Source organism: Phascolarctos cinereus, unplaced genomic scaffold (genome assembly GCF_003287225.1).
Source record: "Phascolarctos cinereus isolate Bilbo 61053 unplaced genomic scaffold, phaCin_HiC Scaffold_1;HRSCAF=81, whole genome shotgun sequence".
Classification (NCBI taxonomy): Eukaryota; Metazoa; Chordata; class Mammalia; order Diprotodontia; family Phascolarctidae; genus Phascolarctos; species Phascolarctos cinereus.
The window spans coordinates 165,225,687-165,249,574 of NW_027555514.1; positions in this window are offsets into that span (position 1 = coordinate 165,225,687).

Sequence of the window (23,888 nt, forward strand, 5' to 3'; positions counted from 1 at the left end):
GTTCATATGCTTTGACTAATTGTCTATTGGGAAATAATTATTGTTCTTTGATAATTGTATCACATCTCTCTTTGTATCTCAGATACCAGTCATTTGTTAAAAAAATTTGATGCACATTTTTACCCAGTTAACTATTTCCCTTCTAATTCTTGCCATATTGATTTCATCTGTACATTTCTTCAATTTTATGTGATTGATATCATTTGTTTTTATGTTTTGTGCTCTTCTCTACTCTTTATTTGTTCCAGATCTTTCTTTATTTGCATCCATAGTTGTGAGAAGTATCTCCTTCCCTTATTCTCTAATTTGTGTATGTATACATATATGTTTTTTTCCCTCTTTACTGGCTCTGTGACTTTTGAAGACACTATTGTTCTCACAGAGTAATTAGTTATCTTTTGACACTTTATTAGAACATAAGCTCTTAATCATCATTTATCTCCTTTCAATTGTTTTAATATAGGTAAGTTTCCAAGTTTCTTTTTTCCAACTTTCTCTTTTCTCCTTTATTAGGATTTGAAAGATTCAACCTAACTCTGGTCATTTCATTAAGCATGCTTGAAAATTGTCCATTGTATTAAGTTCCATTTATTTTCATCTTTCTTTTAGGAGTAAGCTAGACTTTTCAGGTTAAATTATTCATATTTGTAAGCCTTTTTCTTTGGCTATTGGAATATCATTTTACAAGTTTTCCACTTCTTTATAGTAGTTATAGTGTACCTTTGTATAATTTTGACAGCAGTTCCTTTGTACTTTAACTCTATTTTTGCCTCCTTACACATTTTTTCCTTTGACTCGGAAACTTTGGATTTTGTTTCTGAGATTCCTAGATGGTTTAAGTTTGTGGTTTCCCTTGGTAAGTGGCTAGTAGTTTCAACCTATTTCCTTTGTACCTTCTGGTTCTAATAGATCTACACAATTTTCTTTCAAAAATACTTGTAATATGGTATACAGTTTTTTGGTTTGAACATGGTTTTCATGAAGTCAAATGATCCTTGAATTTTCTCTGCAATTTATTTGCAGATTAGATGTTTTTGATAGTAGCTGTTTTGTAAGTTCTAATTTTTCAGTATTTTGACTTTGTTTTATACAACATAGTAAATAGAGAAGTAGCCTTAAAACCAGAAAGACCTAGGTTCCAGTCTTACTTCAAAGATATACTGGCTTTATGTCCATGGGCAAGTCATTTTGTTCTAACTGCTCTAGAAAACCCTGGAAGAATGCTGCTTGTGAATTTACAATGGTAATTTCCTCACGTACAAGTTACCTATGGCAATTAAATTATAAGTCTAGCCCTTATCCCTATCCCTGATTTTGTTCTACTATTTTTCTCATGGGATAAATGAGTTCTATCTGTTCTGTTTTTATTATTCATCAAGTTTTTTTAAACTAATTTTTCATTTCTTCTAACTACTGACACCCCAGTGATTCTTTATGCTGTGCTCCTACTAGTATTTATTTATATTATCTTCTGAATTTTCCTCTTATTCTTGTCTTCATCTATAATATTTCTTCATTATGTGAACAATTTTCCTTCATTTGTTTGCTCATATTTCCAATATCATAATCAGGGAAGCTATTTCAGGAAACCACTAGTTTTATCACAAAGGAGATCAAGAAAAATGTCTGGGAAAAGTGTTATTTTATCTTGGACTTTAAGGAAGCAAGGGTAACCAGAAGATGGAGATAAGATGGGAGAGAATTCAAGGTATGTGAGACACTCATTGAAATTATATGAGATTAGGAGATGAAGTTATTTTGGAAGACTGACACTGAAGCATGGTTCCTCTCTCTTGGAAGAGAGGTGGATGACTTTAGATAAATATCGAGGTATACACTGTCAGGCATGAGAAATGTGCTTTGTTTTAACTGTACTTTTCATTATAAAGTAAATCTCTAGAGTGGTGGGTGATACAGGAAATTTATTAAGATGATGTAACAGTGGAAAAAATAAAAATTCATGCTATATCCACTTTCTGAAGATCAGTCTAACTAAAGCATAAAAAAACTCATCAGTAGTAGGCTGAATGTGAAGTCATGAATTCTTAGGACATGGCAACTGGATAAATAAAGAAAAATTAAAAATGATTTTCAACACTGTATAGTCCCTTTCCTGATCTGAAGTAACAATATCCAAGTGAAGGGAAAAAAAGACTAAGAATCACATTGATTTTAGATAATCTAAAGCATTAACTTTACTTTTTGATATTTTGAATGTGATACCCATGTTCAATGGCCAACTGATTGACATACTACCAGAGGAAATGAATCATTTCAAACTGATTGACATTCTCCCTATGAACGAAACCAATGTAGGAACTTGCAGCTTAATGGAAACATGTCTTTCAGGTGCTCCTTGGAGAGATAAAACTTTGGAAGATTTTGTTTTATAATGTTTGAAAAGATGAAACAATTCACCTTTTAATGGGACAAGATCATCTTTCATTTTAATCCTCAAAATAAGTATAAGTAAAAATATCACAATGGGGCTAATCACAATTTATACACCGAAATCAGGAGGAGGGAGGTAAAGTAGAAAAAATGCTGATTGAAAGCAAGGGACTTGACTTTAAACCTTTTCTGTACTACTTATGACCTTATGACCTTAGTTAAATCAGTTAACTACTCTGAGACTCAGTTATCTATCATCCAGTTCCAGTCTATGATTATTTTTCCTATTATAAAGGGTGAAGAGATAGAGAAATTCTATTAATAGCTTATTCAGACCCTCCAACTTAAATCAACTTAATATTAATAAGATCATAAAATGATAGCTTTAGAGCTAGAAGCAAGATTAGATTCCATCAAGTCCAACCCCTTCATTTAACTGATGAAGAATTAGAACAAGTGAGAAAAATTGATTTTCCTGAGTTCACATAGGTAATAAGTGGCAGAATTGGGATTCAGGAAAAGGTCCTTTAAGTCAAGAAACTGTGAATCCAGTATAAAAGAGGTGAAAAAAATGTCTCAAAATCAATAGTAAAAAAATCTAAATTTTTGTAGATTACATGTAAGTATTTAGACCTGTATATATCAAGAATATATTATTTAAGACAACAGTCTGGAGAAACCAGATGTGATAAGCACACACACACACACACACACAGAGTGAGAGAGAGAGAGAGAGAGAGAGAGAGAGAGAGAGAGAGAGACTGAGTATATCTAACCAATGATGTTTAATTTCTAAAGTGGGAGTCATTGCCTACATAAATCATGTCTGTACAGTAAGATGATCAAAGGTCAAAATATAAATTAAAAAAATAAAGATAAGATGATATGGCATGTAACTAAAATGCCAGCACCATAACCTATTTAAAAAAGAAGCAGCATGATAGTGTGCATAGTCACAGAGGATTGTGGCCTCAGAACCAGTGAAACCTGGATTCCAGACCCTCTCTGACATATATTGGCTGTGTGACCCAGGGTACCATCTCAGTGTTGAAGCAGTTCTCTAAAACTACAAAACTCTGATAAGGTGATGGCCTGCCCTGGTTGAGTTTTCTCAACCAGATGTTCCCAAATACCTGTGTAACCGAGGACTAACCACTGATTTTCTTTATGAAAACAAACAAGATGCCACTGATATAATTCCCCATAAGGAAGAGATGAGATAATTTGTTTCTGGAAGATTCATAGTAATGTGTAATGGAAGTACCTTGAATAGGCTTTGGAGAATGTGTAGATATTACATAATTGATTCTGATAAGCTAACCACACAGTGAGGATAAACTGTGGTTGTGGACCTGGAACTGTGTGGCATTCAAAAGATATCACTTGGCCTATTTGTTCTCTTGGTTTGACCTCTTCCCTTCTGTTGACTTATTCCTGATTGATGTCATTTGGTGAGAGACAATACTGTAATTGGAGAGTCATTGGGGTTTTCTCTCTTTGAGGTTGACATGTAGCCCCTATGAATATGGGTCTTTTTCCTTAGAACTTTGTTTCAAATTTTTCTTTCATTTTATGTAACAGAGATAAATCTGGAGACCACTCTTTTGTGAGTATTGAAAGATCAAAATAACAATCAAACCAAAATCTAGCAGTATTAGAATCTAGTGCCTGTTGGGTTTTGAAAGCACCCCAACCTAAATGCACCCAAGGAGCAAGAAATTACTTTCATGAACAAGCACAGGCATATTTGCATGTGAACTTGGTGGGACCAATGCAATGTGTATGCTGCATTAAGTCTTAACCCACTCTTCCCAGAAACTGAGATGGTATAGGAAAACTCCAAACTTCTTTGGGGAAAAGCTTTTACTCTTCTTCTTGTAATACCTTTGAAATACCTCTTTTTAAAATTTAATTGGTGATGAACATAATTACAAAACACTTTTCATACAAATAAGGTAAGATCTAAACAACTGGAAAAATGTTAATTGCTCATGGGCAGGCCAAGCCAATATAATAAAAATGACACTTCTACCTGAATTAATTTACTTATTCAGTACCATACCAAACTATGAAAAATTATTTTATAGAGTTAGAAAAAATAATAAGAAAATTCAACTTGAAGAACACAAGAATATGAAAGGAATCTCACCCAAATCTCACCAAATCTGAAAGCAGAATGCTTTCAATAATTGCAAGCTTCTCTTTGAAAACAAAATCTATATTAATAGAGTATTTTAAAATACTGTAAAACAAGTATTCTTCCACTATTGTTGTATGACTGAAAATCATGTAATACGATATGCCCCAAGGAGGGATAAACACTAGAAGCTGCCACACATTACCATTGATGAAGAGTGTGCAAAAAGAGATTGCAAAGGCTATCATCAAAGAGATGTATGCTTGAAAAGGAGGTGGGTCACATGTTGAGTGACAAATAACTCTTAATTGTACTCATATCTACTTAATGTTAGAAGAACTAGTGGAAAATTCCCAGTAAACTAGATGGATCCTTTGTGAGGATTTCTGAGTGGACATAGACAAGACTTGCATAAGATAAGAAGGAACATGGGTTATGACAATCCATACTGTTGAAAGGAATGCCTGAATTAATGAATTCACAAATCTGATGAAATCTGAAGTTTCTTGGGTACTGTAATTTCAAACTCATGTCATTATTATAACGATAACATTTTATAAATGATGTTCACCCTGAAGGAGTTAAGTCAACTTGGTAAAAAAGCTTGCTGTGCCTGTTACTTTAAACATGGGCTTTCTTCTTCTCAGGATGGAAAATACCAGTGTCATGTGGTGTGGCAGTTACTATGGTAACTACACTTCTTCCTTTTATTTAATAACAGTGTGAACTGGCTTTTAAACCTGAACAGCAACTTGGCCTGCTGAAGAGTAAATTGCTTCCTCACCAGGGCTCAGCTCTATCATGCCCACCCTTTCTTTTCATTCTCCACCCCCAGAAACACATATGAACTTTATTTATGAATACTCATATGCATCCTACTTGGTGAGGGGGTGGGCTTACGGATGTAGCACAGTAGGGGACGTAAAATATGGAGTAACTAGTTAAGTGAGGGGAAAAGGGGAGAATTTTACATTTGCTTTTGGTACAATGAAAGAATTGGGAAAATGGCATATGATATAAATCTATGCCATACCTAGATTATACATGTTGCTTCCTTTTCACTGCTGATTCTCAGCATTTAACTAATGGTCTCTACCTAATATTCATAAAAATATGGTGGATATGAGTTAGGACCATTTTAATTTATAGTAAAATGTTTTGGAGAAAATGTCTCCATGGAATGGGAAAGGTGGCAAGGATATTTAATTTTCCACTTAGAGAAATTTCAATATTCCAGGAAAATGCCCCATTAACCAATCTGTAACAATGTTGAAGAAATGTTTTGCCGTTGTTCTTTATGTGTCTTTTAAAGACAAATTAATCAGACCTTGATATGATTAATTAATTCATTCATTAGATCAAATCATCATCAGATCATTCATTCTTCATTTCAACACCTATTTATTGAACTCTACTGTCTTCAAGACATTGCATCATGCTAGGATGTGGGAAGACTTAGGCAAAAACGAAAAATAGTGTCTGTCCTCAAGGACATCATGTTATACTGGGGACTTACAAGTATGTAAGTATAAGATAAAAACAGCCGATAAAAGTGATCATTTGTTTGACACTTTAAAGTTTCTTAAAGGTTTTCTCTTCTTTCATGTTCACAACAATGCTGTAAGGTAGACACTTTCTTGTCTCCATTTAAGAGAAGAAATAGAGAAACAAAAGTTAATTGATCTTCCAAAAAACTACTCAGCTAGCAATGGTCTTGGTCTAATTAGAACAAAAGTCTTCTTGACTCCTGGTCCAGTGTTCCATCCACTGGGAATTTCTGCTATGAGAACTCTCTCTAATAATATGGACTGCAACCTCTTATGACATATTAGACATGTCCTGAGAAGGGTTTTTTTTGAGGGAAATAAGGACTAAATGACTTGCCTAGGCTCATACAGTTTTCCTCTTTTTTTGTGTGAAATGTAGATAATAGCACCTAACTCCCAATATTGTTGTGAGGATAAAATGAGATGACATCTAGAAAACATTTTGCAAATTTGAAAGTATTATGTAAATGCTAATTATTAGCTGTCACTTTAGAGACAAAATTCAAATCCAGACCATCTTGATTTAAGTCTTTGGCTCTTACCATTATATTATGCAACTTTTCTGATATGTACATAGTTAAATAATACATTCTTACTCAAAGAGAATAAAAAAAAGCATTAAAAGCATTAATAGCCCAGGTATGTTTGTACGAAGTTTTCAGAAAAGAGATAGAATTTTCTTTTGTGGGTAATGGGGAGCCACTGGAAGGAAGTGACATGGTTGAATGTACACTTTAGGCAATTATTTTGGCAGTGATACAGAGAATGAATGGGAAAGCATAGAGACAAAAAACAAGGAACTCATTTTAAGATAATATTATGATATTCCTGGCTGATAGGTGAGATGGTACTGTACGAGGATAATGCCTATTTGGGCACAGTGAAGGGAATGGATGTGAGAGATGTTGTGGAAGTAGAAATGAAAATATATAAGAACTAAGCTAGGATCTCTGAGAAATCAACTTGCATATACAGAATCATAGAATTTCAAAGTTAGAAGTGACCTCAGAAGTCATCTGGTCCAATCCCTACCCAAAACAGAATCTCACTCACAAACCCTGACAAGTGGTTATCCATTATCCATTTAATTTTATTCATTGATAGGAATCCCAGTACCCTTGATATTTGCATAGAAATTGTTAGAAAGTTTTGGGAGGTTTTGTGAGTCAAATCTTCTTTCCTATACTTTCTAATTACTTGAAAAGGAAGAGAACAAACACTAAGGCAGCACTTAGCATGAGTCAGACATTGGGCTAAGCACTTTTACAAATGTTATCTCATGTACTCCTTATTTAAGCCTTTTTTCTTTTTGGTCAAGCACAATGAGTTTGACAAGCATCCAAAGATTTGAAGACAGTTATAAAGCACACTCTAAGTCTCTTCTTATCCAGACTCTATATCTTCTGTTCATTGTTTTTTTATGTTTTCATCAAGAAAACAGAAGGTGACAGGGGGAAAAAAGGCAAAGTTCAATGGGAATAATACATCAGGACTCAATGAAAACAATGTTTGGGACAGCTATTTGCCTTCTTCTGACTCTCATAGATTTCCATTATCAGTACTACAAAATAAGAATTGACACATTCATAGAATCCTGAGACTTGGCAGAGCATACAAACAGCAGGTATAAATTTGTTGGTAATAGGAAAGAGGTAACCCTGATTGCTGTAAGAAAAGTCATAGAAGCCATGCCTCAGCTTCACCACTGAGCCAGGCAATGTGTTTGCAGGTGTGTGATTATTCATATGAGTCAGCATCTGCATGGGATCTCTTGGAACATGCTGCTAATCCTTTCCTCCGATTGTCTTGCTTGTTATTTTCTAGAGCTTAATGTGATTTCCCAGTGCTTCCTAGTCCTATTAATAATCAAGTGAGTTCATTTAATTCTCCCAGCCCTGCTTTTGTACTTAGCATATTCTGCCTTGCCTCATAACTATGCACATATTGTCCATGTCCTCTCTACCCATTAGGTTGAAGCCTGTTTAAGGTTTACTTCATCTTGCTATACCCTCCTCTTTACACAATGCCTTTCATGCTCTAGATTGACATCCCATCCAGCCTTCTACCTAGACCTTATATCCATCTGCCTGTTGCCATTTATGTGCTGGTGACTGAGTATATTCAAACTAGACCACTATAATTAACATAACATCACACCCCATAATATCATCATGTCATGTCAATCATAGATTATGTGATATGATATGATATGATGTAACACGTGCTATGATATGATAATATTATCTAAGGCTGTACTTGCACCCCAGATGTTACGTCATGTGTAAGACAGCTATCTGCTTGCTTCATAGCATACTTAGGGTGTGTGTATTTCAGGGGAAGAGGAGGCTATGCCAGATAATACATATATCTTCAAGTATATGAAGGACTGACTTGTGGAACAAAGATTAGAGTAGGCTTGTTCTATTCAGCACCAAAGGGTAGAACCAGGAGTAATGAGTGGCTGTTCCAAAGAGGCCAATATAGGCTTTATGTCAAGAAGGATCAATCAACAAGCCTTTATTAAATTACGATGTGCCAAGCACTAATCTGGGCCCTGGGGATAAAAGGAAAGACAAAAATTACCCCTCTGCTCAAGGAGCTTACATTATAATGAAAGAGACACCAAGCAAATAATTACTAATAAGAAAGGTAGAGATTAAATATAGATAGAGATGACATAGAGATAAAGAAATAGAGATACCTGAAATTGGGGATAGTAATAGAGGAAATGCTCCATCATTAAGGAAGAGTGGGAAATAAAAATTTCTAACAATTGGATCTCCCCCAAAGTAGAATATGCTGCCTGGAGAAGTGGTAGCTTTCAGTTCACTGGAGGTACTTAAGCAGAAATTAGATGATCCCTTATAATGAACATTATAATGGAGATTCCATTCAGATATATATTAGGAAGGATGGCCACTGACAATTTTCCAAATCTTAGCTTTTGTGACTGATATTCTTATTCCAGCTGTGCTGTTTACTACCTGTATGACCTTGAGCAAGTCTTTGCTAGTCAGTATGCTCATCTGGCAAAAGAAGGAGTTGAACTAGATGTCCTCTACTGTCCCTTCCTTGTCTCAACCTGTGATTCCAATGATTTTATGGACTGAACTGAACTGAACTGATCTTAATTAAATTGAAGTGAAGTGAACCAAACTGAACTCAGTTGAATTCAATCTGAATCACCCTGGGAAATAGGTTGGGCTGCTATGATGCTTTTTTTTTTTAACAGATAGCAAGGCTAAATGACTTGTCCCTAGTCACACATCAAGTTAAGTTCAGAGAACTGAGAAATATAATCCAGTTCTCCTGACTCCAGTGCCTTTTCAGAGTGATGCCACCTGAGAGAAGTTAAGCGATTCATAGAAACACAATAGTGATAGTCACTGATAATGTGGATGCATATGGATATATTTTTTAAACCAGCCACATAGCATAGGAATGTAGTGTGCCTGGGATAGATTGTGTGAATTGAACTTAAGTGAGTCAGGGCTGTGCAAAATTACCAGTCTCACTTTCTCTTCCTGAAGAGCCATCTAGGTCCAGGGACAAAATATAGATCAGGAGAACTGAAGATGGCCTAGATACAGGGGGAGACTCTGGCCTTTTTAAGCTAAGATCTTTAATAGATCTCAGTCTGACTGAGGCAATGACTATTTAATGATTAAGGCTAGGTAAGAAATGAGTGGCCTCTTTTACCTAGTGTTTACATATGTGTGTGTATGTATATATGTGTATATATGTATATATACATATATATACACAAATACACACACATAGACATATATACACATACATATATACATACATATACACACATACACACACGCATGCATACATGCACACATACACATACATACACATATATACATATATACATGCATATGTATATATCTGTGTGTATATATGTGTGTGTGCGTGCGTGTGTGTGTGTGTGTGTGTGTGTGTGTGTGTATGTATGTATGTATGTATGAGAGGAGAAGACCCTCAAGTTTTCTGGCCAAAACAGAAACAATTGCTATTTACATTCACTCTGAGCCATCTGGACCCAAACAATGACAAAGCTATTGTTGGTCAATCAATAAGAGCCAGAGTAATTTGAATTTAAGGTATGGTCCTTAAGAAAGAAATCTAGCCTGTAAAACCCAAGATACCTTGTCAGGTTTCAGGGATCAAAATTTACGTTCCTTTGGGCAGAGCACCCACAGATAAGTGTGTGATACCATATGTGGATAAAGGGAAGGGAAGAGAAGAGGACAAGGTGTGAAGGGGAGAAGGAGGAAAAGGAGGAAGGAGGGACAGAAAGAGGGAAAAAGTGGAAGTAAGGAAGCAAGAAAGAAAAAAGGAAGGAAGGAAGGAAGGAAGGAACGGAGGAGGGAAGGAAGGAAGGAAGGAAGGAAGGAAGGAAGGAAGGAAGGAAGGAAGGAAGGAGTTGTGTTGCCTAATTGGCTAGTTCCAGTTGTATTCCCATTGGGGCAGCTTTTACTACTCCTCACAGAGGCTCCTTTCTTTCTTTCTTTCTTTCTTTCTTTCTTTCTTTCTTTCTTTCTTTCTTTCTTTCTTTCTTTCTTTCTTTCTTTCTTTCTTTCTTTCTCTCTCCCAGTTCTACTTTATAGTTCAAAGCCAGGATCCTTTCAAATCTCTATCAAGGCTGAAAGAAGGTTTATTCCTTTTAAACACAAATTCTTGAACTTCAGTCTATTCAGAAATCTTTATTACATTTCTGTGATCCAACTACAAATGATTTCAGTGTCCTCTAAATTCAGTGCCCTGGGAAAAGCAAAAGTCATCTTCTCTCAGTTATGGCTCTGACCAATGATGAAAATAAACTCTAATATATCTCTCTGCTTTTTAAAACAATTTTTAATTTTCTCTACTGCAATCATATCACAGAATGTTGGAGTTGGAAAGGACTTTGGAGGTCTTCTATTCCAACCCATTTACTTTAAAGATAAGGAAATTTGGGCATAGAGAGGTTAAGTGATTGATATCAAGTCACATGGATTGTAAGTCAGAGAACTAGGATTTGAACCTGGATTGCAGACCCCAAATTTAATAATTTTTATAATGATTGGGTGTGGGATTCATGGTGGACTCCTAAAAGTAAAAACCCCTCACAAATTTCATGAACTCAGCCCCTGAACCCAGATCCCTGGTGTTCACCTGAGGCACCTAGCCTATCCCAGTCAATAATCCTTTTAACAGCCCTTTCACTGTGGCCCTCATTGTCTGCACCTGGTTCACCCCAGGCTACTTACTACTCCTTGATCCCATCCAGATCTTCCCACAGTCTTTCTGTATAAAAGTACCAATTTTACCCTCATTAAATGTTTAGATTCTTAAAATTTGGCCTGCTTGCATTGGCATCAAAAATAGTGCAGGCTCAATAGGCGTCTAGCTCACTTCTGTTGGTGTTACAATAAACTTGCTACTTGGACTGAAAGAAGGCTTGAGTGTCAGATTCTTTTGAGGCAGAATCCTGCCTTGTACTCTTCCATTTTTAGGTTCCTAGGACCCCTACACCACAACATACCACAATGAAGAATTATAAATGACTGACAATTTGGGTCATTTTGGTAAGTCTGAGTGAAACCAATATAAGGTTTTTAAAAGATAATTTGTTAGTAAAACGATTTTAATAAATCATTTTCTACTTTTACAAGATCCATAAGCATCCAAATACTTTTCCTAGCCTCAGTTAGATATGCTTGACAGATCTTGGGAATAGAAAGAGTATAACGAAACAGCCTTTGCCCTCAATGAGCTTAAATTCTCCTTGGATGGGGCATAGTATGGAGGTTATATTTCTAAAGTTCTTTGAAATTTGAATTTTGAAGTATGAAATGAGAAGAACCAGGAGAACAGTTTTTATGAGAGCAACAATGAAAGAATTGTGACCATTCATAATTTTAGAAGATGGACAATGAAACATACTATCTACCTCTTGAATAAGAAGTCATGAATTTACAATATAAGAGGAAACTTGTCATTTTTGTATGTCACCAAAGAGTGAGTTTGCTTTCTTTGACAGTAACCAGTAGCTCAAAGACCATTTATATAAGACTATCCTCATCAGTAGAGATTATTTTACATTCCAAACGTGCCTGTATGAGAGGTAGTGTTGGTGAGAGCTGGAGAGAAGAGAGGTGGTGGTCTTCTGGTTTTCTACTTCAAGACAGAAGATATATGGTTTCACACTCTCTCCAGGTCCCTAAAGGAGAGAAAGATTTTGGGAAGAGGTCAACATGTAGAGAAATCAAGCACCTCTATCATGTTACTACATCAAGCAAACTATAATAAACAATTTGAAGAATTTCCCCTCAGGTGAGATCTGAGATATTCTCTCTCTCTCTCTCTCCCTTTCTCTCTCTCTGTCTCAGTTGGACTGAGTCATCTTGTGTCTGGTGGGAATCCATATATATATATATATATATATATATATATATATATATATATATATATATATATATATATGTATATATATATATACATATATGTATATATATGTATATATATACATATATATGTGTATATATATGTATATATATATATATATATTCTCTGACATATGTTCTCTAATGTATACTCTATCTGATATTTTTTCTATTGAATTGGATGAATGGATTCCTAATGACTTCTTTAAGTCTGCATTTTTATTTTTTCTGACTTCTTTTCTCCTTTAGGATTTCCTCTAATTTTCATTTTAACTGCTTTCACTGGGACACATGACCTCTTTAGAAAGAAATATTGGGAAAGCAACCCTAAATGAATAATTTAAAAAGTAAAAATTCATCTTAATAGTCTTTAAACTTTATAGATTGCACACTTCTATTTGTTTAAAAAATATTTCCCACAGAACTACATAGTTTTCATTAAGATTTAGCTGAATCACTGCCTTTCTTTATAAAGTCTAAATCAATCCCCTCAGCTTTGAAGGCTTTGCTCCCCAAGAAGCCTTTTTTTAAAAGCCTCATTGAAATTACCATGACATTTTGAGCAGTATTTATGTCCATGCAGGACAGAGGGATAAGAAAATGGCAATTGAAATATATTTAGTGAGCACTGGCTGGCAGAAACTGATATGATCACTATATGAGAAAATGTGGAGAGAAAAGAGAATAAGGGAGACCTCTGAGAGACCCCAAGTGTTGGTGAATGAACATTAAGGAAAGGGAAATGAGATTTTGAATGTCATTGTGAATGGGGTAGGAGAGAAGAGTATTCTCAGGGTTGAGTATCAAAAGAAAGAGACAGAGACTGTTTAGATGTGATTGGGGCATGAAGAGTAGTAATATTACCAGTGAGTATGAATATTTGGTCCTCATTGATCAAAGAGAACTCCTTGGCCCTTAGATGTTGCCTAAGAAGAAAAGGAATTTAGAAACAGTTATTACAAAATTATCTACACAAAAGTCCTACTTCAATATATCTCATTGTGTCATGGAAGAAATGCTGGGATCTTGAATGTTGCATCAATGAAACTGAGCTCTGGCAGCTCTTACCAACCTGGAAAGGCTTTGAACATATGCCTAATGACAAATTATATGATGGTTATTCAAAAAACCTACTTAGCTATGTTTAGAATGGGTTATCACTGAAGTGGCTAAAAGACCACCTGCTATTTAGAGATTTTGATCTGCCTAAGTGTAAGGACAACCCACAACAATGCAATTATCAAAGTAACATGGAAGGTGCCCAAAAAAAGTACTAAAAATGGGGGTCAAGGCTAGTAGTGTCAAACTCAAATAGAAATAGAACCATTAAACCTTTTAAGGGATCCTGTGGGGAACATACTGACTAAGAAAACTAGATATCAACCTTATCTACATTCTACTATATTTTTAAAGTTTGTTTTGCTAAAGATTTCCCTATTATGTTTTAATCTGATTTTGCCAGAGTCAGGAGTGTTGCACAATGCCAGACCTTCTGTTTTTGATACATCAGGGCTATTATAAGAGTCTACTAAATAGTCCCTCAGCTTCCAGTCTCTCTTCTCTTCAATCTGTCCTCTCCACAGTCACCAAATTGATATTCTTTGAGCACAAGCCTGCCCATTTGATCACCCTCAATAATACATTTCAATGTTATTGCCTCTGGGATAAAATACAGATTTCCCTGTTGACTTTAAAAACACCTCATCATCTGGCTCCAATCTATCTTTCCTGACTGATTTTGTATGATGCCTCTTCAGACATTCAACATGCCAGATAAACTGACTGATTTATTCTTCTGTCATGATATACTAACTTGTTCCTCAGTGTCCTTGCAAAGTATGTGCCCTATATGCCTGGAATTCCTTCATTCCTCACATCTACTTCTTGGACCCTTAGATCCCTTCAAGGTTCAACTCAATGATCAACTTTTTAAGAAGTTTTTCTTTTTTTTCTGATCTTTCTTATTGTTAATACACTGCTTTCCATCACTCTCCCCACCACCACTCCTCCAATCCCTAAAATCTTTGTCTGTAGGATCATAGAGATGATATATCTGGTGTTGGAAAGAACCTAAGAAGCCATCTATTAAAAACCCTTCATAATATAGGTGAGGAAACAGGCACAGGGAGAATAAGTGATGTATCCAAGGTCACATTTACTTTGTGTGTGTGTGTGTGTGTGTGTCTGTGTGAGAGAGAGAAATAGAGATTGTATATGTAATTTGTATATTATATGTAATGACATATATTACATGCAAATTATATAGTATATATTATTAGTTATGTATAATTTAATCATATGTATATATACATACACACACATACACACACACACACACATACATATACACATTGTATTTATTTGTCTGACATTTCCCTCCCTTACTCCCCATGGAATATAAGCTCTTCAAGTACTGTCTTGTTTTTTTGTTTGTTTGTTTTTTACTTTGTATTCCAAATGCAATGGTGCCTTGAAAATTCTAAATGTTTATGAACATTGAATTAAGTATTAGAGCTAGAGGGACCTTATCTATTTAAACCCCTCCATTTTCTAAATGAGGAACTATAGCATCAGAGATACACAATAACTTGCCCAATGTCCCACCTAAAAAAAAAAAAAGACAAGGACATGAATATGTGTCCTGATTCCAAGTCCAGTTTTCTTTTGTTTAATCATTACCAATGCTACTTAACCCTTTAACCTTAATACTGCTTCTAATCATTCCCAGAATTTTCCCCCAACTCTAGCTCTCCCCACCCTGGCAAATAATTCTCCTGGCAAAGATAATTTCACAATTCATGATGAGGCAAAAGAAAAGCGGAGAAAACCAATGAAATACTTGTTCAATAAGAATTAAAAATCTGTGAAATGAGAAGATTGGGAGAAAGGGTCAAAAAGAAAATTGTTGAGAACAAACAAACTCAAAACAATTAGTACTCTATCTTAAAAGAGAGTTTTCACTTTAAGGGTGAAGAATTGACTAGGAAAGTATATTTTTACATCAGGGGTTCTTAATGTTTTTTTTTTCTTTCTTTGGCATCATGAAACCATTGTTGGGGGAAGTCAGAGGAAGCCTATGGATCACTTCTCAGAATAATATGTAAAGGAAACAAAAGGCTTTTAAAAATAAAGAAATATATGTTTTTAATCAGAATTCTTGGGCCCATTGAAATCTATCTCTATGGACCCCAGGTTAAGAATTCCCGATTTGGGTAGAGAAAACATTGAGTTTCTATACTAAGTTACAAGCAGTGTACTAAGCACAGGCTTTACAAATATGAACAAGATATTCCTTTTTTTTTTTTGAGGAGTTTACATCCTAATACAAAATTACAATACATTTTGGGTAGCTTAAAAGGAGTGGGTAGATTAGGAGAGACAAAGAGTAGAGCCAAGTATGAGGAAAGAAATATTAACCATTCATTTTGATAAATTCATGAAGGGGGAAGAAAGAGAAAGACCTCTGCAAAAATTTCCCACAAAAACAAGCTAATTAAAATCAGATATTTTTGAAAAATGTTGCTGCCTTGCCATGTAAAATTTTGAAGTTACATTATAAGCTTTATAATATTCCTTACATTGCCAGGAATCTAATTTAAAAAGGAAAACCAAATGAAATGAAACACTGTGACTTTAAAGGCTCCAAGCAAATGACAAACATCTCATAACATCTCAGAGTTTTTAAAAGCATCTGCCAACCTCTGCATGAATTAATTCTATTGAAAGAGAAAGGGTTGTTTTCCTGACCTTGCCTCTGACTCCAAAATTCTGGAAATGTTTGTGGGGCATATTTGGCTGTTGAATGATACTGGCAAACTATGGTTGCTGGCTAATTCTGGTATATATCACATGGTCTCCTTAACTCCCTTTCTGAAACAAGTTTCTTTAGGTTGTTCTGGAATTCTCTGAACCAACTTTTAACCACTAGGTGACATTGATAGCCCTATCTGCATCAGGAAAGGGACTTCACCCAAGAACAAGTACCCAGGTAGTTCCTACATATAGAATTGAGAAGTTCTGTGTAAATGCTAAGCTCTTTATGATCCTTGGCACATCACTACCACTTACTTTGTGCCAGGGACTGTACTAAGCATCTTACAATTATTACTTCATTTGATCCTCACAGCAACACTATGAGATAGGTATTACTATTATTATTCTCATTTTATAAAGAAACTGAGGCAAGGAGAGGTTTTTGTGACTTGCTCAAGGTCAAACAACTGGTAAGTTTCTGGGGCTGGATCTGATCGCCATTTTCTTCATAAGTAGGCATTGCCTTTTTTTTTTCCCTAAGGGGTATTTGAATATGCAGATCTACCCAACTAATATTTAGGTCTGAATCACCACCCACTATTGAAGCTATACCTACACTGAATCCTAAATTTAGAGCCTTACTTTAACTTGGTGTATTTGGTCCACCTCTAGTCACTCAACTTTGGCAAAATGGAATTGACTCTCTAGGGAAATAGATACAAGTATTTGCATATTATATGTGGCTTTTACTTTTGGTATAATATCAATTTGTTGTTGTTTAGTCATTTCAGTCAAATTTGACTCTTTGTAACCCCCTTTCAGGTTTTCTTCACAAAGATACTGAAGTTGTTTGTCTTTTCCTTCCCCAGTTCATTTTATACATGAGAAAATTGAGGCAAACAGAGTCACACAGCTAGTAAGTGTGTGAGGCCAGATTTTAATTCAGGAAGATGACTCTTCTTGTCTCCAGACTTGGAACTCTATCCATTTTGCCACCTGGCTGCCAATAGAATCAATAGGTAAATAAATACCCTGTAAAATGAGGTAAAACACTAAAACATATACCCAAAACCTACAAATCTGCTGATCAACTAAGACCTGAAAATTTACCAGACTTTGGATCAAGCTGGACCCAAGATTCTAGCAAGTATCCTCAATCTGTTTAGTTTCCTACTATTATTTCTCATTAGTTTGTAAGCTCCATGATGGCAGGGACTATCTTTTGCCTCTTTTTGAATCCACAGCACTTAGCAAAGGGCCTCACACATAGTAGATGATTAATAAATTATTGAATTGAATTTAAATGAATTAAATTGAATTTGAGTAGGTAAAGGAGTAATCAGTCATTAGACACAGAGGCAAAAATTCTGAAGAACTCAGGACATGGGTGAATATTGCACAGGAAACGGAACCAGAATTTGGTATGAACTGGAATTTAAAAGAGATGTTGCTTCCCCCAGTCTCAGATGTTTGGTCATTGGCAGAGGCTTTTGATCTGGACAGGCTGCTGCTATTCCATCAAACAACACAGGGTTGAGTGGACTCAGCAGCCGGTTGCAGCAAGAAGCAGCCTGTATGACATCTCTTTCTCTCCAAACTGGAGCCTGATCACAGCACCTCTCCATCCTGCTGGCATTGCCTCATTCCCTCTCTTGCTCCCCTAGCACAAAGCTACCCTCCTTTTAGCTCTTTTAGCTCTCCTCCTTTTAGCAGGGACTGTTGTAAAGTGAGGGGGCTCCACATAACTAGTTATCAGAGACAAAGGCACACTGTCCCCAACTCCTTCTCTCTTCCCTGTATGTCTACCGTTTTTCAGTGATTCTAGTTTCCATCAGATTGCATAACAGAATCCTGGCTCTCTGCTACCCACTGATAGTGTGTGCTTGGCAAAAATGGTGAAATTCTTTCATTTTTATTATTTGTAAAAGATCCTCCTGACTCTTCTTCACTGCATGTCCAATCCCTGAGAATAACCTCTTGCACATAAAGAGTGGTTAGCCTCATAAGGCTGCTGAATCAAAGCAATGCTTGGGGAAAACTAGCATCTGATTCAATGTTCATTACCTCAGTAAAGCCCTGACTTTCAGTCAACTAGTGCCAACTTCCAAGACATATTTAACAAAAATTAATACCACAGTGGCTGCTTGCTGCAGGAGTCAAATAATTAAAGAGAATAGTTTAGCTTTCTGAAGTAATACATTTAAAAAAAAAAAAACACTTACATGACACATTACCAGGGCATTAGGGCAAAATAGCAAACCTGCTTCCACTCCATTTTCCTGTATAATTCTCTCTCTATAGATTCTAGAACCAGAACAGCCTCTTGATTGTGTGCCCCAGTTCAGGCATTTAGAAATCTCATAACTTAAACTCACTCAGTACTGAAAGAACACTGCACTCTGAACTACAAATGGCATGACCTATGGGATTTTACATACAATCTGGTAGGTAGTAATAGTTTGTGTTGAGATGGTGACTTCCATCCAAAGCATCTCACAATACTTGCTTACCGTACCTTGAGGGATCATTTCACCTGCCCTTGAAATGCCTGTAGTCTCTGGGGTAAGACAAGGCAGCTGTTTAAGCAGCACCCAGTTATGCTTCAAGAGAAAGTGATGGAGCATATTGTAGCCTAGCATGCCCAGAAAGGGCAGAGGGGAAATTTCAGCACAGAGTTTATGAACCAACTTGGAGTTTCATTAAGAAGTTGGATCTAACTTTTTTCTCTCAGAGAACAGTTGAATATTGGACTATTAGAGTCTTGATTTTACATTTAATCTCAAAGATTATTACCAGCATAATTACCCTGAATACAATGTCCTTATTTCATGACAAAATGGAAATGTTGTAATTGCTACTGTCTTTATTCCACCGTAGATTTTAGTGTACATCTAAAATTCCTTTAGGGCAAAGATTCTTTCCTGGGGTCCATAGATAGATTTCAGAGGGCCCATGAACTTGGATGGGGCAAAAATATATATTTTCCTCTAACCTCTAACTTTAATTAAGTATTTTCTTCAATTATGAATGTAAGCCACAAACACTATTTGGAAAAGGGGGTCTATGAGTTTCACCAGACTACTAAAGAGATCACTGAAACAAAAATATTTAAAAAGACCTTTAAAAACTACCTGCCTATAAAGTTCATGAATCATTCCCACCCAAAATCCCTAGACCATCTTACTTGACCGAAACTTGCACAATTTCCTATAAAATACTTATAATCATCATCATCATCATCATGGTTTTCAAAAATATTTATTGAGTATCCATTATGTACAAATCATTGTGCTAAATAAGGGATGAAGTGAGCTTATTTCAAAGAGATTAAAGTCTACATGAGGACATCAGGTGTTACTGTCATACTGACTCCTTTTCCCTATGAGAAGAAGAGAAAATAGCTAGCTAGAAACAGCTAGAATGACTGATGTATTCATGAAACCAAGGTTGTACTATATGCCTTGCCACTGGGCACTCTGAAAATCTGGCCTTCATTTTTCATTCTTTCTTTATACCCTCTGGACTCCTGAGCATTGCCATTTATCTTGCTTCTGGACCTTCTGGACAACCTAGCCTTGCCATTTACCCTGACACTAAGCCCTAAAGATGACCTACAGGTCTTACCATTTTCCTTACAGCTAAACCTTTCTATAGGTTTTGACTTCTCATAAAAAGAATGCAAGAACTTTGAGGACAAGGCTTGTCTTACTTTTGTATTTGTATCTCCAGTGCTTAACATAGTGTTTGGCTTATAGTAAATACACAACAAATGCTTTTTCATCCATCCCTTCATCAAACCAATCATTACCTTTGCTCTTTTCCTTCCTTCCTTCCTTCCTTCCTTCCTTCCTAAAGGTTTTGTGACACCTAACAAATTCTACATACCACTCTGTATATATCCTTACCTAATTTATTCATGAGTGGTATAGACTGATATATGCACCAGTTTTCAAGAAGGGCTATGTGAACTTTAGCTTGGTGAATTTGAAAAAGGCTGAAGTTGCCTTTGCCCTCCTAATATAAAACAATGCAAATCCTAACCACTCATAACTTCCAGTATGGTAGAACATGCCAGTTTTCAATCTACTGGCATTTCCTTTGAAAACCAAGTATCTCTTCTAAGTTCTTGAACTATTACCAGGTTATCAGCTTAATATTTTCCATTGCTTATGAAGATAGGACATGTACTTTCTTTGCCAGCACTATAATGGGATGTCAAGGCATAATCAATAAGAGGTGAGGTGTTACCTGAGCTTATGAATCTTTCCAAAAGCCTATTAGTGAAAAAGGTTAACAAGAATGTGTCTCAAGGATGTACATAAGGAGAAAGCAACTGGAGCCTGGGAGATAAGTGCCACTGAATTAGTTTTTACAGCCCTTCTTCTTGAACTAAAAATTTCATTTAGTGAGGAAAAAAATCTGTCTGCTAGACTCAGAATGGAAAACTTGAGGAGCTGCCAAGTGTTTAATACACAAGAATAAATGCATGTACATATGTTGAATTTCTAATCATGTTTTTTTTAGATGTTTGCTCTTTGACAGTCCATGAGAAAGAAACTTGTAGAAACTTGAACTTAATTTCTTTTTGCATTTGGAAAAGAGTATGTATTCTGCGTATACATATGTATGTACTGCATATATATATATATATATATATATATATATATATATGTCTATGTATTTGCACTTGTTAACTATAAAGTTTCTCTATTGATGATTTGATAGGCTGACTTGTTCCAAGTAAGGAGAATCCCAACTAGTTTGTGGCAAGCCAGATTTCCAGCATGGTCTCTCACATATATATCTGGAAGAGAAGGCTCTGCACTAAATGGGGAGATTTGGAGTCTGCAAAGAAAACAAAAACTTCCTAACAAATAGAGCTATCTAAAAGGTAATGGTTTCTCCCTTGTCATCAGCCTTCAAAGAAAGCCTGGATGCTCACTTGCTGGTTCCATTGTAGAAGATCTTATTGTTCTTTTACAGGTGGGACTAGGTAGCCATTGAGGCCCTTCCAACTCTGAGAGTCCAAGTGACCCATTTATCTTTATTTAGGGATTAATAAAAAGTGAATTTGTTCAGAAAGCCATCAGGTCAGAAATTTCTTTTCAGAACCATGCAATATATCAGGAATCACATCTATAGAACTAGAGTAATAGTTTTTCTACAGTTCATGTTATGCTATAATGAAAAACTAGGTGTGGTCCCAGTAGTCTATACATGTTAAAAGTATGAAATAAGTATGGGGGGTTCTAATATATATGAAAGCTTAGAAATACAATTTTCAATCTTCTTACAAAGAGAGCATTCAAACTTCACATCCCGAAGAAATGTCTTGTATAATTACTGAATAAATGACATGGTTGTAATACGTACAATGGATACCTTATAAGGAGCAGCACTTGTATCATAATATGTACTTGGAGAAAATCATCAGCTTCCCTTCAGCAGCTACCGAGACTAAATCTGCTTAATGATGAGTAATCCCAGAAAAGCAAGAACTTTTGAATATTTATTCAGTACCTTAGACTCTCTTTATCAATGTTCATGGTAGGCATGGCATTGGAAAGAATCCACACCATGGAAAGTAAGAAGAACACTAATAAGGTAAAAAGTGGCTTCTTAGATAAAATCCTGAATAAGCCAACAAAGTTACAGAGATGATAAAAGAAAAATCAAGACAAAAGGTTGGCAGTTTGACTTTTTAATATGAGTGCATTTTTTCTTTTCTTTAGAAATTTCACACAGCAGGGACAAGATTGGCCCTAAGTAAAATTACAAAGTAGAAAATTTTTCATCATGCCCTGCTTTCTTTTCCATGTCCCCCTTTTTAACCTTCCTTAATCCCTTTCTTTCATGGGCCTCCTTCTTAAAGGAATAAGGCATCAGTTCATCATTACCACACTAATATGCTAGAGATTCAGTATGTAATTTTTCCAAGAGCATCTGAATTTTCAGAAAAGAATCTCAGTGGGACAGTAATGCTTAACACAAAAGGATAAGCCATTGTCAGGGGAATGGCAAGTAGTAGTATCAGAAGATAAATTGGAAAAGCTGGGCTTTGAGGAACAGAATTTCATAATCCTGAGAGGAAATGTTGTTAGCTGTGGAATAAGGGAGAAGGAATAAACATTTATTGACCAGCTATTTACCTATTATTTACCTGGAAGACTCATCTTATCCAAAGCTCAAATTTTGGCCTCAGACACTTACTACTAGCTTTATGATTCAGTTTCCTCATCTGTAAAATGAGCTGGAGAAAGAAGAGGCAAACCACTCCGGTATCTCTGCCAAGAAAACCCTAAATGGAGTCACAAAGAGTTGGACATAACTGAAAAACAACTGAACATGATTTACCAGGCACTGCTTTAACTGCTTTACCATTATCTCATTTGATTTTCACAACAACCCTGTGGTACATTCTATTATTATCCTCATTCAACAACAGTTGAGGAAAATGAGAGGCAGAGAGTAAGTGACTTGAACAAGGTCATACAGATAGTAAATATCTAAGGCCGGATTTGACCTCAGGTTGGCCTAACTTAAGGCCCAGCATTCCATCCGTTGTACCACCCAGCTACCTGTGAAATTCAGCAAGGAGAGGTAAATTTAAAAGGACCATATGCCTCCACCTAGCATTACTGTGGAATACTAAGAATAGAGTAATTTGGCATATATCAAAATTAGATAGTAAAGCATAGCTATTTAGGGTCAAAGATATCTAGATAACTAATATGTCATGTACAAATAAAACCACAGTATATGGTAGAACTTTGTCTTTGCTAAAAGCAGGGATGTTAATTACTGGATTTACTTTAATGATGAATTTATACTCCAAAATATGGAGGAATTTAGGAACCAACTTAAGAAACAGTTGTTCTGCACTTAATTTGCATTAACATAGAGAGAGGAACTGATTTCTAGGTGGTGAAAATGATGGCATCCTTGGGGAAAAAATGCAAGAAAGTTGAGCACTCCATCTATGGTGTGTTGTAATAGAGGAGGGAATAGTCTGATTTACACTATAAATTTTTAGGGAGCAGCTTTCAAAGTTTAATGAAAAGATGTGTAGAATGTCATGTACTAAAATTCTCCATGAGAATTCAGCCCAGGAGGGATGGTAAGGCTTCAAGAAAGAATTACTAAAGATGTGAAATAATCCTCAATGGAACATTTCAAGGAAATGTTCTAAAGACAAACATCTGAATACACAAAGAACACATCAAGCATCTTAGATATAAAAGATAAGTATGAAAATTGGTAACGGCCTACAATAGGATCATAGATCAAGAATTGAAAGAAATCTCAGAGACTGACTAAACCAGCCACTTATTTTATAAATGGAGAATCTGAAGCCCAGAAAGGTTAAGATAACATGTCCAGGGTCACAAGAGAGTAAGTATGAAAAGCAGGATTTGAACCCAAGTCCTCTGACCTGAGAACCAATAATTTTTACCAGTGTATCATTCCAGTGAAAGATAAATATAGAAACATGGTACACTACTGTAAGAAGAGCAATAGGAATGCTAAAGCTCTCATACTTGAAAGTATTGTTAATGACAGTTTTTTTAAAGTTTAAAAATCAAAAAGAGGATGATAAAGGATTAAGACTGTACATGTGTGCATGTG